Source organism: Papio anubis, chromosome 2 (genome assembly GCF_008728515.1).
Source record: "Papio anubis isolate 15944 chromosome 2, Panubis1.0, whole genome shotgun sequence".
Classification (NCBI taxonomy): domain Eukaryota; kingdom Metazoa; phylum Chordata; class Mammalia; order Primates; family Cercopithecidae; genus Papio; species Papio anubis.
The window spans coordinates 150,500,231-150,515,428 of NC_044977.1; the positions used below are offsets into that span (position 1 = coordinate 150,500,231).

The window sequence follows — 15,198 nt, forward strand, 5'->3', positions numbered from 1 at the left end:
GAGGATGGTAGTTAAGGCATGCAGCCCCTTGATCCCGGGTGGCAGTTGCCAGGATAATCTGAGCATTGCTGGGTGGTGGGCCTTGGGCCTGGGATCCTTCATGGCTGGCCAGGTGTACAACAGCTGTCCAGCAGGCATTTTCCAGGTGCCACCTGATATGTAATCAATCTGTGTCCGCCCCACAGCCCAGAAAACACTGGCACAGCCAGGATTTGCTAATCTAAAGTAAATGCCTCAGGAAGATGGGTTTTCATTCGCCTCCCCTCCCCTACCACAAGTATGTAGGTTTACCCTCTTATTACAGGTCTGTGATAATGCAGTCCCTAGGGATTATGGGGCTCACGCTGGGGACCTGCCGGTCAGGGTGCAGCATGAGACTGGTGAGTGTGAAGCCTCAGGGGAGCACTAGGGGAAGACAATCTCCAAAGGCAGAGCTGGCTTCTGGTGTGAGCCTCCTCCATGATGGAGGGAAGAGTCTCCTAGCCAATACAGAGTGGAGACTGGTCAGCAGGGCTTGTCAAAACCCTGAATCCAAATCTCAGCTGCCTTACCAAGGCTTCTAAGGTCCCCTGTCATCTGACCTCCTTTCCTGCCATTCTAACCCACATTAGCCGCCCTTCTGTTCCTTGAGTGTGCCCGCGGCCTTCCCAGCCCAGGGTGTTTGAGTGTGCTGCTTCTGCAGCCTGGAATGTCCTTCTAGCCTGGGCAGCAGCCCACCCTCACCTCCATCCACCACCCACTTCTCTCCTCCCATCTGGTGCCTCTGTTCTATATTTTTTAGCATACTTTTCTTTCATAGTACTCATTATGATTGTAATTAAAAGTTACTTGACAAGTCTGTGCCTTTACTACAGAGTAAAAATTATATGAGGGCTGAGACTTTTGACCAGTTTTCCTAGCACTCAGCCCTGCAACTGCCACATAATAATTAATAAACCTTTACTTAATGAATACAAAAACAGAAAGCACCCAAAACTAAGCTTTATAGAGCCCACCATACCTGGCACTGTCACCGAGCTTTCCAGACCCAGTGTCAGGTCAACCTGAACTGCCCTGCTATTTCCCACCTATGCTAATGGGTGGTCATAAAAAAAAAAAAAAAAGCCAAGAAGGTTGTTCTGACATGAAAAAGGAAAAAGAACCCACCCCACACACAAATCAACATTGCTGGCCTAAAGCTGAGCTGCGTAAGATAAAACAGAGCTATCTGCTGCCCACAAAGCTATTACAGCCCAAACAAGTTAAAACACTGAACCACAGCTCTGAAACACTGAAAACTGCTTACTATCACCATTTTGGCCCAAAGGAAGAAAAAGAGCAACCTTTCAAGCACTACGGACATGCTTTGTTCAAAGTCCAGGAATTTGGCCTCTGTCTTGAGTACCTGGGCTGAATTGGCAACAAACTCTTTACAATTTAATACTTAAAAAGTTGTAAAGGTGGCAACATGGCGGTGTCGTGTAAGGCCCTGGTGCTGGGTGTTTGTGAAGGACTTAGCTTCCACGTGACATCTTCCCTTCCCACACTCTGGCAGCTTTCCACCCTGCAGTCACCGGTCGCTTCCTTCTGGCGTCTGCTCCCTCCCCCGGCCTCCTCTCCTCCTCTCCTAAGAAGCTAATCTGGACACAGTGCTGGGTCTGTGGCCTCCTGCTGGGTCATGGAACTGCAGGTGCTTTGCATCCCGGCACACCAATCTATAAGCCCTTGCCCCCCATCAGGCAATGAACAGTAGATGGAAGAGGCACGATCGTGTGTACTTACAATGGTGGTTCTCAGCAGAACTATGCATATCAGACTGACCCGTGGAACCACAAAAAGAATTTGAGATCAGTGATATCACTGACACTGAGCCAGGGTGTGGGAGACACGGTCTGGGCAGGTGTACTTTTGCATCCTGCTGAAAATTACCAAGATATATAGTCCACACGACCTGGCCCGTGACTTCTGACTACACTATGAAGGAACAGCTTACCATGTCTCCTGCTTATGCTGGAGCCCCTCTGGGCAGCTGAGAACTGCTTTGAAGTGACATCCCCACACTCCTAACAAATGCAACAATGTCCCCATTGTGACTTATCATTTGACAGGAGGAAGTCACCTACATATGTCATCCAAGCTGTGTCCCAACAAGCACATGTGTGCTGTGTGCTCAGCACTGTTCTACACACTGCATGTATATCATTCCATTTAGGCCTCACAGCAACCGTTCTCATTTTACAAATGAGAAAAGTGAGGTTCAGAGAGGCTGTGGAACTCAGCCAAGATTGTTTAGCTATTGGTGGCAGAGCTGGGATTCAAACCCAGGCAGCATGACTCAAAAACCACACTTTCCATTTCAGGTGCAGGAGCATAAAGAACTTAGCTTGTCCATGTTTTTCTTGGTTTCATTTAGCAACCCAACTATTGAAGGCTCATAGGGCATCACACCAGCCTACTGACCAGTTTACAACTGGCAAAATGTAAGCGGGCCTGGAGCAGGGCTGCCACGTGTGGGGTACAGGCTATGCCCTGTGGTAGGCTGAGAGGCAGCCCAGGCTCTGCTTGGTTGGGCATGTCCCTCGGTGCAGGGCTGCAGTGCCTGCCAGGAGGAGGCCACTTCTTACTGTGCACAAAGATGCCATATGGGACCACCAATAGCTCTAGGGTGAATATTTAAGGGAAATTCAGTATTTTCCATAAATTCTACTTTTAATTCATTTTCTTTTTTTTTTTTTTTTTTGAGACGGAGTCTCGCTCTGTCGCCCAGGCTGGAGTGCAGTGGCCAGATCTCAGCTCACTGCAAGCTCCGCCTACCGGGTTTACGCCATTCTCCCGCCTCAGCCTCCCGAGTAGCTGGGACTACAGGCGCCCGCCACCTCGCCCGGCTAGTTTTTTGTATTTTTTTAGTAGAGACGGGGTTTCATCGTGTTAGCCAGGATGGTCTCGATCTCCTGACCTCGTGATCCGCCCGTCTCGGCCTCCCAAAGTGCTGGGATTACAGGCTTGAACCACCGCGCCTGGCCTTTTAATTCATTTTCTTAAAAAATGTATACTTCAAAGTAATATATGACACTTATGAATATGACTTATTTTGATTTTTATCCCCTTCCATTTCAAGATAATATTGAGTGTATATGGAGGGTTACCGTAAGATGGGGACATAGAAAAGGAATGGTGAAGAGATTAAAGTTGTCGAACTAAAGGAACTGAGACACTCCCAAAGCACTGTTATGTCCATTCCTAAAACAGGGCTCTACGATACTTTAGGATAAGGCATACCACGTCCAGTCTGGTACAGTGGCTAAAAGTCTGAACTTTGGTATCTGGGGGACCTGGTTCTGTCATGCTCTGGCTGTGACCTTGTGCAAATTTTAAAAACTTGCCTTTCAGTTTCTTCCTCTGCAAAATGGGAGCTAATACCAGAAGATACTCGGGTTAACATGAGGACTAAGTGATACCTTTAAAGTGCTTGGCATAGTGTCTGGCATAAAAATCAAGCTTCATAAACATTAGCTACTATTATTATTACTATTACCAATTAATTCTTAGTCAAAAATGTCAGCAGAAGCAAGTATTAGCTAAGCCTTGGCCCCAGGCCCCAAATTAGGGAAAGTGAAATTCCTTAATGGCAGGGACAAATGTCCTGTTTCACTGTGTGCCCAGAGTTCCCCAGACCCTGTCACAGTGCTTGATACCCCATAGGGGTTCATTAACTAATTATTCTTTCTTAATTCAGAGAGCAGTTACACCTGAGCTTTGGCCAACACACACACACACACACACACACGCATGCACACACATACAGGCATTTAATTACAACTATCATTTAAATAATTTTCTTTCTTTAGTTGCATTGTTAGCATCTCTTCTAAGCAAATGGAAAAAGGAATTATTGTTTTTTTTTTTAATTTTTTACTGACAGGGTCTCACTCTGCCACCCAGGCTGGAGTGCAGTAGCTTGATCATTGCTCACTGTGGCCTCGAACTCCTGGGCTCAAGTGATCCTCCCACCTCAGCTCCTGAGTAGTTAGGACCACAGGTGCCCGCTAATATGCCCAGCTAATTTTTTTATTTCTTTGTAGAGACAGGGTCTTGCCATGTTGCCTAGACTGGTCTTGAACTCCTAGGCATAAGTGATCCTCCTGCTTTGGCCTCCCAAAGTGCTGGGATTACAGGTGTGAACCACCACACCAAGCTGGCAGTAACCATTTAAATAAAAAATATTTCAAGTTCACTGTTTATTACCTGTCCCAGTAAAAAGCCTGGTAGAAAGGAGGGTGTTTAAGATAAATACTTGAATCATCAATACATTTCTATTATATGTACTTATCCTCTTAAATCAGAAGGTCACTCAAATTTGGGTATAAATTGATGAATAAAAACAAAGCTAGGGTCTTATCTGTGTATTGAGTTATATGTCTGTTTTAGATAGTGAAATTCTTTCACCTTCCTAAAGAAGCCTCTCGTGCACTGTTTACAGACTTGACAAATTACATCTGCTCCTTTCTCTTCATCCAAAGGGGGTTTTTAATAACATATCAATTTGGTTACAATTTATTTTAGAGAATATTTTGGTGTTTTGGGTTTTTGATTTTAGAACCTTTTTTGTTTAATTCTCAGTTTAATGAATTCATTAGTTTGTATTTTGTTCAGTAAAAAATAATTAAAAATTTGGGTTCACTTTGGGATTTGGCATGTTTGTTGTGCTTTATTTTAGATTTTGGTTCAAGCTTCCCTTGAAGTCCTTGATTAAATTACCAGGAACTGTCAGATGTAGTCGATAGTTCCAAGCTTTCCCTTCGTGTTCTGTGGGGCATCCTTTTTCTTCCTGGATAGTGAGTTATCTTTATCTTCAGAGGTAGAGCACTGCTTACCCACTCCTGGGTTTAAATTACTGTTCCGCTAACTTGCTAGCTGTATGCACATGTACAAGTTAATTAGCATCTCTAGACTTGGTTTTTAAAAAAATCTATAAAGTGGACACAGCAGTGTGACCTTGTTCTTATGAGGATTAAACAATACAGATAAAATGTAGTATCTCATTCTATAGATCCTTTTTGCTCTCGTAATTTTCCATGAAAATTCCAGAAAACAAACAAAAACCTATAACCACAGCTTTTTCTCTAGCTCATCTCATTATGATACTAGCAACCAATTAAATGCTCGGCAGTTGAAAGGCATTGGAAGCAGGGTCAGTTTGTAAGTGGGGATTTCCCTAGCGCTGAAGTGCAGCGCTGAGTGGCCTGGAGAGATTCAGGCTTTAAGAGCTTCCTCTAAGTCCTGGCAAGATCAGCTCTGCAGGCCGTATGGTCAGGAGCTGAGGGGCTCAGGCCAGGCTGACCCTAAAAGAAGGGAAGCCAGGGAAAAAGTGCTTGTGGAAGGCACATGAAAAACCAAATTTTTAACAAAATAGGGGGCTATAGGTAATACAGTATGAGTTCATATATTAAGGCCTTGGGAGAATATGTTAATATTTTTGGTACAGTGAAAAAACCCTATTTTTTGGTATTTTCATTGTATAAAAAAGTATTTTTATAATACTTTCAAAGAATAGATACATGCATCATGATGTAATATTGGGATAAATACAGTCAATAACTGTGTGTTAACAGACAAAAAATTAAGTGACTATATTGTTTTGGGGAGCCCTGCATGCCCACTAAGGATAAGGCACCCACACAGCTCCACTGTGAAGAACAAACAGAGAAGAGGTTAGGGGTTCAACCAACCAGAGGGGAGCTTCTACCCCTTGAGTGGCTTTTATAGGCCACACGTTGCCCCTTCCCATTCAGGGAAAGAGATTGAGCAAATCCACCCTCAGAGCATCACTTTACCCTGAATTAGATGATTATTCAGTTTCTTCACACATAGAAACATCAGGGCAGCCAGCTTAGGAGTGTTAGGAGACTGGGGTAAGAAGGCCAAAGAAATTTCAGCACAGAAACACTCTGTTCCCTTCACAGCCTCATCCTGGTCCATCCTCGCCTTGGTGGTGAGGGGCCTTTTAAACACAGTAAGGTGACTTATGCTCTGAGAGGCAATGAGTACCAGGCCAAGAAGAGGAGGCAGGGCAGAGGAGTGTCCTGGCCCAAGAGGTGGGGCAGGATGCAGGATGAGAAAGGCCAGAGAGAAAGGGATATGGGGCTCCCCCTACCCGGAAAGCCTCTGCTGTCTTCCTGAGTGAACGGTAGGTAGCCCAGTGCTGCAGCATGCCCCTGGAAAGGCCTGGCTCTTTCTGCATTGCTGAACCTGCCCATTCTGCTCTTTCAGGTGTCATGGGCTTAATAACGAGGTTAGAATCATAAAAGTGAATGCCCCAAGGCAGTTCCTAGCTCTGAGGGCAGGTAGTCTTTCTTAAAAACAGGATTCCTGGGGCAGAGCCCTTCCCCAGTGGCACCTTTTTCAGGGATTTGTTTTTGGGTTCCTTTAGATTTGATGACCACAGCCCATCCCCAGTTCACAATGCTGTGTCCACAAGATGGTGCTGAGACCACACAAAGAAATGCTCCTAGGTCCCAGGTAGCCAGTCATTCAGCCCCAAGACCTTTCTCAAAATGGGCAGATGAGTAAGCATCACTTCACTAGGACCAGAGCTTGAGGTGTTTTAGATAACAAAAAGCACAGAGGTCATGATGCTTAGTGGAACACGCACTCTGACTCATTCTTATTTGTCACAAATGGATTTTAGAGATTCTTCAGATGGGGAGTGGGGTGGGGGGCTGAGGATGGCTCCAGCCAGTGTGTGAATCTCCTAGTTACAGATCAGATGTCCCCACCAAGGAGGGAGCAACTGAGGGGCCCTCAACTGTAGCCTTTGCCATATGACAGCCCTTTGAATGTTTACCCTTTCCTGGGCTATATATCTCCAATTTCTTCACCTACTCCCTTGTAACAACAAAAACAATACAAAACAAAAAAACCAAAACTTTACAGAAAAGCCTAAGATCTCATAGTGTGACCAAAAGAAGTTTCTAGACTCCCTGATGGGTGTAATCCTAGCACTTTGGAAGTAATCCTAGCACTGTAATCCTAGCACTTTGTAATCCTAGCACACCTGTAATCCTAGCACTTTGGAAGGCCGAGGCAGGAAGACTGCTTACAGCCAAGAGTTCAAGACCAACCTGGCCAACATAGCAAGACCCAGTCTTAGTTAAAAACAGAAAAAAAAAAAAGAGAAGTTTCTAGACTCCTGGTTCCACATGGCTTTTTATGCCATACTCCTCAAATGGCAGATGCTGGGACCCCACTTATTAAAGTGGTTGACCTCACTGTAAGCCTCAGTTTCCTCATCTATAAAATGGAGTGACTACTATACATATCATGCAGTTTGGGAAGGACTGAGAGTGTATGAGCACTCAGCAAGTACACAGCAAGTAGTAAGTGCTCAATAATTGATTTTATTTATAATATACAAACTTTTTTTTTTTTTTTTTGCCCGAATTTCTCCTTTCTTCCCTTGTTTTATTCCTCTCCTTTGGCTTCCAAACCTCCAGGACTGGATTTTTTTTTTTTTTAACTGAAACTCAAAATTTCCCTTGTTTATTCTGGTTAAACTTAATTGTGTATGCTTTATCCATCCTTTCTCTGCCTGTTGAGGTATTTTAGAATGTCAATTCTATCTTAAAATACATCTACTGATCACTTAAACATGCTCTACTGATTCCTGCTCCAGAAGCTTTCAATAAGTTCAGGACAGTGATGACTGTGATAAAATGACATGACTGTATTCTAGCTCACCTCCACAGAGCAGCAGAATGGGATCATTCTTCTTCCCCAAAAATCATATTTTGAGATCAGTACTGTTATACTTAGAAAATATTTTTAAATCTATTAGAATAAGAAAAGAGAAAGCCTTGGCTTCATCTTTAAAGAAGGAAACTGAGCACACATCATCAGGATGTGACCCTGTACGAAGCAGTTCTGAACAGCTTAATCCATCAGTATGTTTGGACTCAAGATACCGAGGCCACAAGGCAAGTAAGCTCTTGAACTCAGATCCAGAAAGTTTCAGAGCTCCTGGGAACAGAATTGCTGGGAATAACCTAAGAATAAAAGATCAAGATATCAAGCTCCCTGGAGCTGATCTGTAGTCTCTGGGCTGGTCTTTGGTTACAGGTGACCCAGTGCAAAACTCCAACCAATTACATTCTCTCAGCTCCACGGTTTCAAAAACACAGCAAGACTCTAATTTTCAACTGTTCTTCTCTATTCCTTCATTCTCCCTAAGTAGCTCATTCCAATTGTTTTTCTTGGGCTCACATCCCAGCATCCTTGTGCCCCACCCTGCCTGGAATTCAGGCAGCCTGCGATTGTTTCAGCGCCCATATCCGCTTACCCAGCAGAACACCACCTTCCTTATCCTGACTCCTCCCAAAGGCCAACCTTGTCAACCCAAACACAGAACAAAGACAAAAACACCCGGCCATATTCCTGTGTAGCCTTGTACCATTTGCAAATCATTTTTTTTTTTTTTTAGATGGAGTTGTACTCTTGTCACCCATGCTGGAGTGCAATGGCACAATCTTGGCTCACCGCAACCTCCGCCTCCTGGGTTCAAGCGATTCTCCTGCTTCAGCCTTCCCGAGTAGCTGGGATTATAGGCATGCGCCACCACACCTGGCTAATTTTGTATTTTTAGTAGAGATGGGGTTTCTCCATGTTGGTCAGGCTGGTTTCGAACTCCCGACCTCAGATGATCTGCCTGCCTCGGCCTCCCAAAGTGCTGGGATTACAGGCGTGAGCCACTGCGCCTGGTCTACAAATCACTTTCATACATGTCACCTTATTTTCCTTCTCACAATGCTACTGCAGGCAGGGAAATTGTATTTCCATTTCAAAGATGGGACACCAAGGCTCAGAAAAATGAAGACAAAGTCCCAGCATCTCATCACTTGTCACTGGAAAGGCTGGGTTTTCAGCCCTGATCTTGTGACTCTGAGCTTCAAACTAACTTCTAACATACTTAAATGGAAGACTAGATTTGTGTGATTCTAAACATTAGCAAATATAAACCACCATCTCATCTTTTGATTGGTATGCTTGACAGCTGTGCTTGTTTTATGCCAAATTCAGTGTCAAACATGTATCTGCCACTCAAAAGAACTACATATGTGATATGGTTTGAGTTTGTGTCCCTGCCCAAATCTCATGTTGAACTGGAGGAGGGGCCTGGTGGGAGGTGACTGGATCATGGGGGCGGATTTCCTCTTTGCTGTTCTCCTGATAGTGAGTTTTTACAAGATGTGATGGTTTAAAAGTGTGTGGCACTTCCCCCTTTGCTCTCTCTCTCCTGACGCCATGTGAAGAAGACGCCTGGTTCCCCTTTACCTTCCGCCATGATTAAGTTTCCTGAGGCCTCCCAGTCATGCTTCCCGTTAAGCCTGCAAAACTGTGAGTCAATTAAAATTCTTTTTTTCATAAACTACCCAGTCTCAGGTAGTTCTTTACAGCTGTGTGAAAACAGACTAATACAATATGGTTAGCTATTTTTACCAACAAAACCAGTTTTTCCTGATCAGCCTATAGCATGCCATTAACACACTGCTGGCCTGGTGATCATGTAAATATTCTACTTTGTATTTTCTACCATCTTGCATTACTTGATCACACGGCATTTTGTTTAACTTGTTCTATAAAATGAGAATAACTCCTGAGAAGATTATTGTGATAGCTGAAGAAGGCAGTGAATATAGAGACCTTAGCTAGCAAATATTCAATTAATAGTACACCATATTACTACCACTAACAAATTTTCAATGCTTTCATTAAAATCAAGCAGAGTTTTATTTTCTTAACAAGTATCTGATGAGGTCTAAAGCAGCATCAGTACAATAATTCAAAGAAACAGAATGATTTCCTCTCCTTGGCCTTTTTGAATCCTTTATTTCTTCCCTCATTCAGCAACCTCCTGGAGCCCACTCTCCAATGGAGGAGAGGGACGTGCAGACAGTTCCTATGATGATGAGAGTGCTCCACCGATGGGGCAGCCAGGGCTCGGGAGGAAGCAGCCTTAAACTGGGGAAGAGGAGTCAGAGCAAGGGAGGTGGGGCTCGCTCTTGAAGGATAGGGAGAATTTCCTTGGAATCCAAGAGGGAAAAAGGCATTCTTTTGTAGGAAGAGGTCTAAGCAAAGGCAAGAATGATGCACTTGGGGAGGGGCAAATAGGTGGGATGGCTGCCCCACAGCCATGTGCAGGGGCATGTTAGGAGATGGGGAGGAACCCTGGTGGGGCCTAGTCATGAAAAGTTTCCAATATTGGATGAGTTTGGACCTTATCCTCTAGTCCCATAGTTCTCACACCCTAGCACATACTGAAATCACCTTTGGAAACTTGAGAAGACACCAATACACAGGCCCCAATTCAAGATTCTGATTTGTTTAGTCCTGGGTGGGGCCTGAGTATTGGGCTTTTTATTTATTTATTTATTTATTGAGATGGAGTCTCGCTCTGTCACCAGGCCAGAGTGCAATGGCGTGATCTCAGCTCACTGTAACCTCTGCCTCCTGGGTTCAAGCGATTCTCCTGCCTCAGCCTCCTGAGTAGCTGAGACTATAGGCATGCACCACTACACCAGTACATACTACATTAATTTTTGTATTTTAGTAAAGATGGGGTTTCACTATGTTGGCCAGGGTGGCCTCCATCTCGACCTCGTGATCCGCCTGCCTCAGCTTCCCAAAGTGCTGGGATTACAGGCGTGAGCCACTGCACCCAGCCTGGGCTTTTAAAATAAGCTCTCTACGTACAACTTGAGCAACGGCAAGCCATTTAAAAGATTTAATACGGGAATGATTTGACAAATTTGCAGACAGGTCACTCTGAAAGCAGTTTGTGAGAAGGGTGTCTGGAGAAAGTCTGAAAAGAAGGCAAAGAGACATGTGGGGATGAAAGAGGGGGGAAAATGTGAAAGCTATTTGAAAGGAAGACTCGACTAATTGGAAATTAGGGACAAGGCAGTGGGGCAAGAATGATTGACGTGCCAGTTCTACTGCATCTAGATGTGCCACTAACAGGTCGGGAGCCCAAATCAAAGAGCTGGTTTGGGAGGAGGATAATGAAGTTTGTGAAGTCTGAGCCCCCTCTGAGAAGCCTGAGAAAATGCAGGTGGCTCCCTCAATCAACAGACATCCAAAATGGACTTCAGTGCTGAAAGGGAGCTGGAGTGAAGATTCAGATGTGCAGTGCAATGACGTATGGGAGGTGGTTGCAAACATGAGCATGAATTTTACCCAAGTTGAAGTAAACTGGATGAAAAGAAAATAGGGCTAAAGGGGGAGCACGAACAATGGATGCTGGTGCATCAGAACCACCTGCAGAACCTTACTACAATTTCATTTCTTCATGCCACTCCAGACTGAATCTGGTAAGCCCCAGAATCTCATTTCTAACAAGCTCTCTTGTGCTGCAGGATCAAGGCTAGGTTTGGACACTGTACTTGTTTCCTGGGGCTGCTGTAACAAATTACCTCAAACTTGGTGACTTAAAACAACAGAAATTCATTATCTCACAATTCTGGAAGACAGATGTCCAAAATCAAGGAGTCAGCAGGGCCGTGCTCTTGGCTGCAGGGAGAGAATCCTTCCTTGCCCCTTCTAGTTTCTGGTGGCTCCAGTCTCTCCTTGGCCTGTGGCTGCGTAATGCTCATCTCTGCCTTCATCTGCACATGGCCTTCTCCTTTCTACAAGTGTCTCTTATAAGGACACTTGTCATTGGCTTTAGAGTCCACCTCTCATCTCAGAATCCTTAATTACATCTGTGAAGACCCTTTTCCCAAATGAGGTCACACTCACGGGTTCTGGGACATGGACACATCTTTTGGGGGGCAGCCATTCAACCCATTACTGACACCATGGCAGCAGCTCACATGAATGAATGTGAGAGGGAACTGGAATCCAGAACTCCACGCTAAGCTTCCTGACAGTGGTAGGAAGAGGAAGAAGAGAGGAAGGGAGAGCAAGCAGCTCAGAGACTCCTAAGATATCCAGTTGCACTCCCAAGTTGTGTTCTGCTCAAGGGACCACAGGCCACTGTGAGTTCAGGGCAAAAGACCACCTGAGAGTACTCCACAGCATGGAAAAAAAATCACAACAATCATAAATTCACAAAAAGCCAGGCCATGCTACCCTCAAAATGTAGGCAAGAACTTGGAAGGGCTGAAAAGGCTTTTAATTCATTTTTAAACTAGATTAATGCAATATGAAGCTGGAATTTCCTCTCTAAGATTCTGCAGCCCTTTTCTCACCACCCTAGTAGTTTCCAGTCCAGACAGGTCACCATGGCAGCATGGGATTAATTATTTCTGTCTTTCCCATTGTTTTCTTAGGAGCAGGCAATGCCCTCAGCCATGAACATTAAAGAAGTTCAGTTATACTTCCCTTTTCACCACCTACAAGGGTCCCATAAATATTCACTGAGAGCAGATCACCCCTCATTTTTATACTGATACACGTTCCACCATTAAAATCCTACATTATTTGTGTCAGTTGCCTGATACACAAAGGTTTTCTGTCCCCTAAAACAGGACTTTCCCTGCTTGGCAACAGGGTTTCCAAGGCCAGAAGGTCAGTGGGGCTGGAGATGGTAGAAAGGAATGAGGCACTATAAGATTAAACTCACAACCAGGGGACAACAAGAGTCTTCAGAATCAGATTCTTAATGTGGTCAATATCACCCCATCATACATTTCTACAGCAGGGCTTAAAAGGCACAACCCTCAACTCCACCCCCTAAGACCAAAGCATCCAATCCACCTCCTAGTTAGCAAGTCCACAATCTTACATAGGTCAATCTCTATGTCAGTCTGTCTCTGTGCTTCGCCGGAGTGTCTAGAGCAGCACTCCTCAAATGTCAATGTGTGTAAGTCAGCTGAGGATCTTGTTAAGTGCATTTTCTGACACAGTGGGTCTGGGGTAGGGCTCGAGGCTCTGTATTTCTAATGGACTCCCAGAGGATGTCCATGCTGCCAGTCTGAGGACCACACTTGGGGCAGCAAATGTCAGGTCTCCACTGCAGCAGCATCTGATGGCTTTTCTTTGGTCAAGTCATCCTGGAACAAGTTTCTAGAATGATTCCACCCTGGCCCCCCTAGAGTCCAGTCCACATAGCATAAGCCCTACAACTTCACTTACAATGGCAGACACTTGTATTTCTAATAAAAGCCCAACTCCTACAACAGAAATGGGTGACATAAACAGGACAAATTCCAGAAAAGCGTCTTGTATGTCTGGTCCATCTTCATCTATGTCAGGGTAGAGATGGCTGAGGTACCCCTGAAGATGTGGTTTAAATGGAGTGTAGGGAAACCAAGTTCCCTGACCTCTGGTGAAATAATAGCTAGAATGGAAATGATGATGATGATGCCAGTAACAAGAAAAGCTAACACTGACTGGGCACCTTTTACATCCCAGGCCCTGTGCTATGTGCATCAAAGACATTATGACTCAGCACCAAGAAAGAAAGGGCAGGGTTAAAAGATGTGTAGAAAAGAGGGAAAGCATTGTAAATTCCGGGGTTTGTGGAAGGTCAATAAAGTGTCAACAGAGGGAGACTGTCAATAAATTGTCAACAGACAATTCTCAAATTGTCCCAGTCTAGGACTAGTTAGGAAGTCACTGTTGAGATATTTCAGAAAACATCCTTGGACCAAACGTACCAAAGACCAATTATATCAGGACATATCTGCTGTCCCTTGCTGTCGTCCATCACCTGATGCCATCCAGGTTAGCCTCTGCAGGCTTGGTTCCATTTGGCTGCCTTAAGAGGGACATGCCTGGACACGGAGGGGCTTCCTCTGATGTTCTTCCTGTCTCACCCTGGGATCAGTACACTGAGCACTGGGCAACTTAGTCAGGGCTGCTCTGTCTGAAGCCTTCCAGATGTGCCTGGACACAAATACTATGCTCTGCTACTGACCCCACTGACATAATACTTTGCCTGTATGAAATGGACATAGTTATATCCAAAGCGACTGACTTATTTGTGGTGAGATGGAGAAGGTTCAATGGCCTTTATTTTTCCCTGGGCTGGGCCTTAGACAGCTTCAAGCCCAACGCTCTGCAGGAGAAGACTGGGCAGGTTGCCACTGAGGGAATTCAGATCAGTGGACTGAGTCAAACTGCATGCAACTGCCATGCAAGAAGCAGCCCATAGGCTCCATTCGGCCTGCAGATGCTCTCATCAGGCTCCGATCTATGTGAAAAAGTCTCAAACCTCCAGTTTGCCACAATCTAACCACTTGCTTACCTTCTCATACCAAGCCCACATTTAACGTTCAGATTACCTTCCTGTTCCTGTATGTGAGTTTTAGATCTTAGTCTATAAAAATGTAAGTATAAATCACGTGTAGGTTTTGTTCTGCCTGTGAAATTTTAATCTCTGCACGGTGATTCATTGTCCTAAAATTTAAATGCTGAGATGTCAGTATTCAAGTTTTCAAAACTCTCAGAGTGCTTCGTCCTAATGAAGGACAGGTGTTGAGAAGCCTTACCACAGAATATATTTGGGTGATATACTATTTCTTAAGGATTCCTTTAGTTTGTCCATTCCTATGGGAAAAATTTCCCTACATAAATCCTCAGAGGCAGAGTGGCAAATATCAAACTCTTCACTTTGCTGCAGTCAGTCACATTAATGATAGTCTGTTCAAGCTTCAAGAAAAAGGGGTACCTGACTCCTAATAAGCATTTCATGAAATCAGATTTTCTATCAGAGGCACTCAGCTCTCCTTCTTTAAAACAAGTGTCCCACAAGTCATCATGAGCAGGTGTGTAACGGGAAGCAACACTCACTGAGTTTTATCGGTTCCAGTATCCTGAGCTGACATCATGCTCCCTCCTGGGTTACAGTAGGTGGGAGTTGACATCATGCTGCATCACTGTGTCACACAAATACAACAGTTCCAAAAAACAGATCATAGAAATAGGGCCTGGACCATCCAGCTGTCAGGTGTTCCAAACAATAGGGTCAACACTATGAAGCATCTCCACCAAGATCACAAGTACTCTCAAGGAATCCTCAGAACTGCTCAATGAAAATGGTGGCTAAACCCACGAAGCAGATTTCAGCTTTAGCGACATCAGGGGGGATGTGCAGCTGATCCCTCAGTCCGGGGAGCATTCTGACTGTCTGGGGCGTGAGGACCTCCTGCTGGAAGGCGGCTGAGGCTCTGGGCCGGGTCTTCCCCACCTCCTCCCCACTGTCAACAGACACCTGGCTCCAGG

At 44.8% G+C, this 15,198-nt stretch overlaps 1 protein-coding gene across 18 annotated transcripts in view; it reads right to left on the reverse strand.

Annotated features, from left to right (window-relative positions):
• ZBTB38 (zinc finger and BTB domain containing 38) overlaps nucleotides 1–15,198 on the reverse strand; it is a 139,634-nt gene that overhangs the window by 21,339 nt on the left and 103,097 nt on the right. The window contains exon 1 of one of the 18 annotated variants that reach the window (XM_009201605.4): nucleotides 1,973–2,684. The exons of 16 other annotated variants lie outside the window; for them this stretch is intronic. The gene's annotated coding sequence lies outside the window, so the exon portion shown is untranslated. Of the gene's footprint in view, nucleotides 1–1,761; nucleotides 2,685–15,198 lie in introns of those variants that run through there. One more of the 18 variants, XM_009201607.4, reaches the window with a different exon arrangement.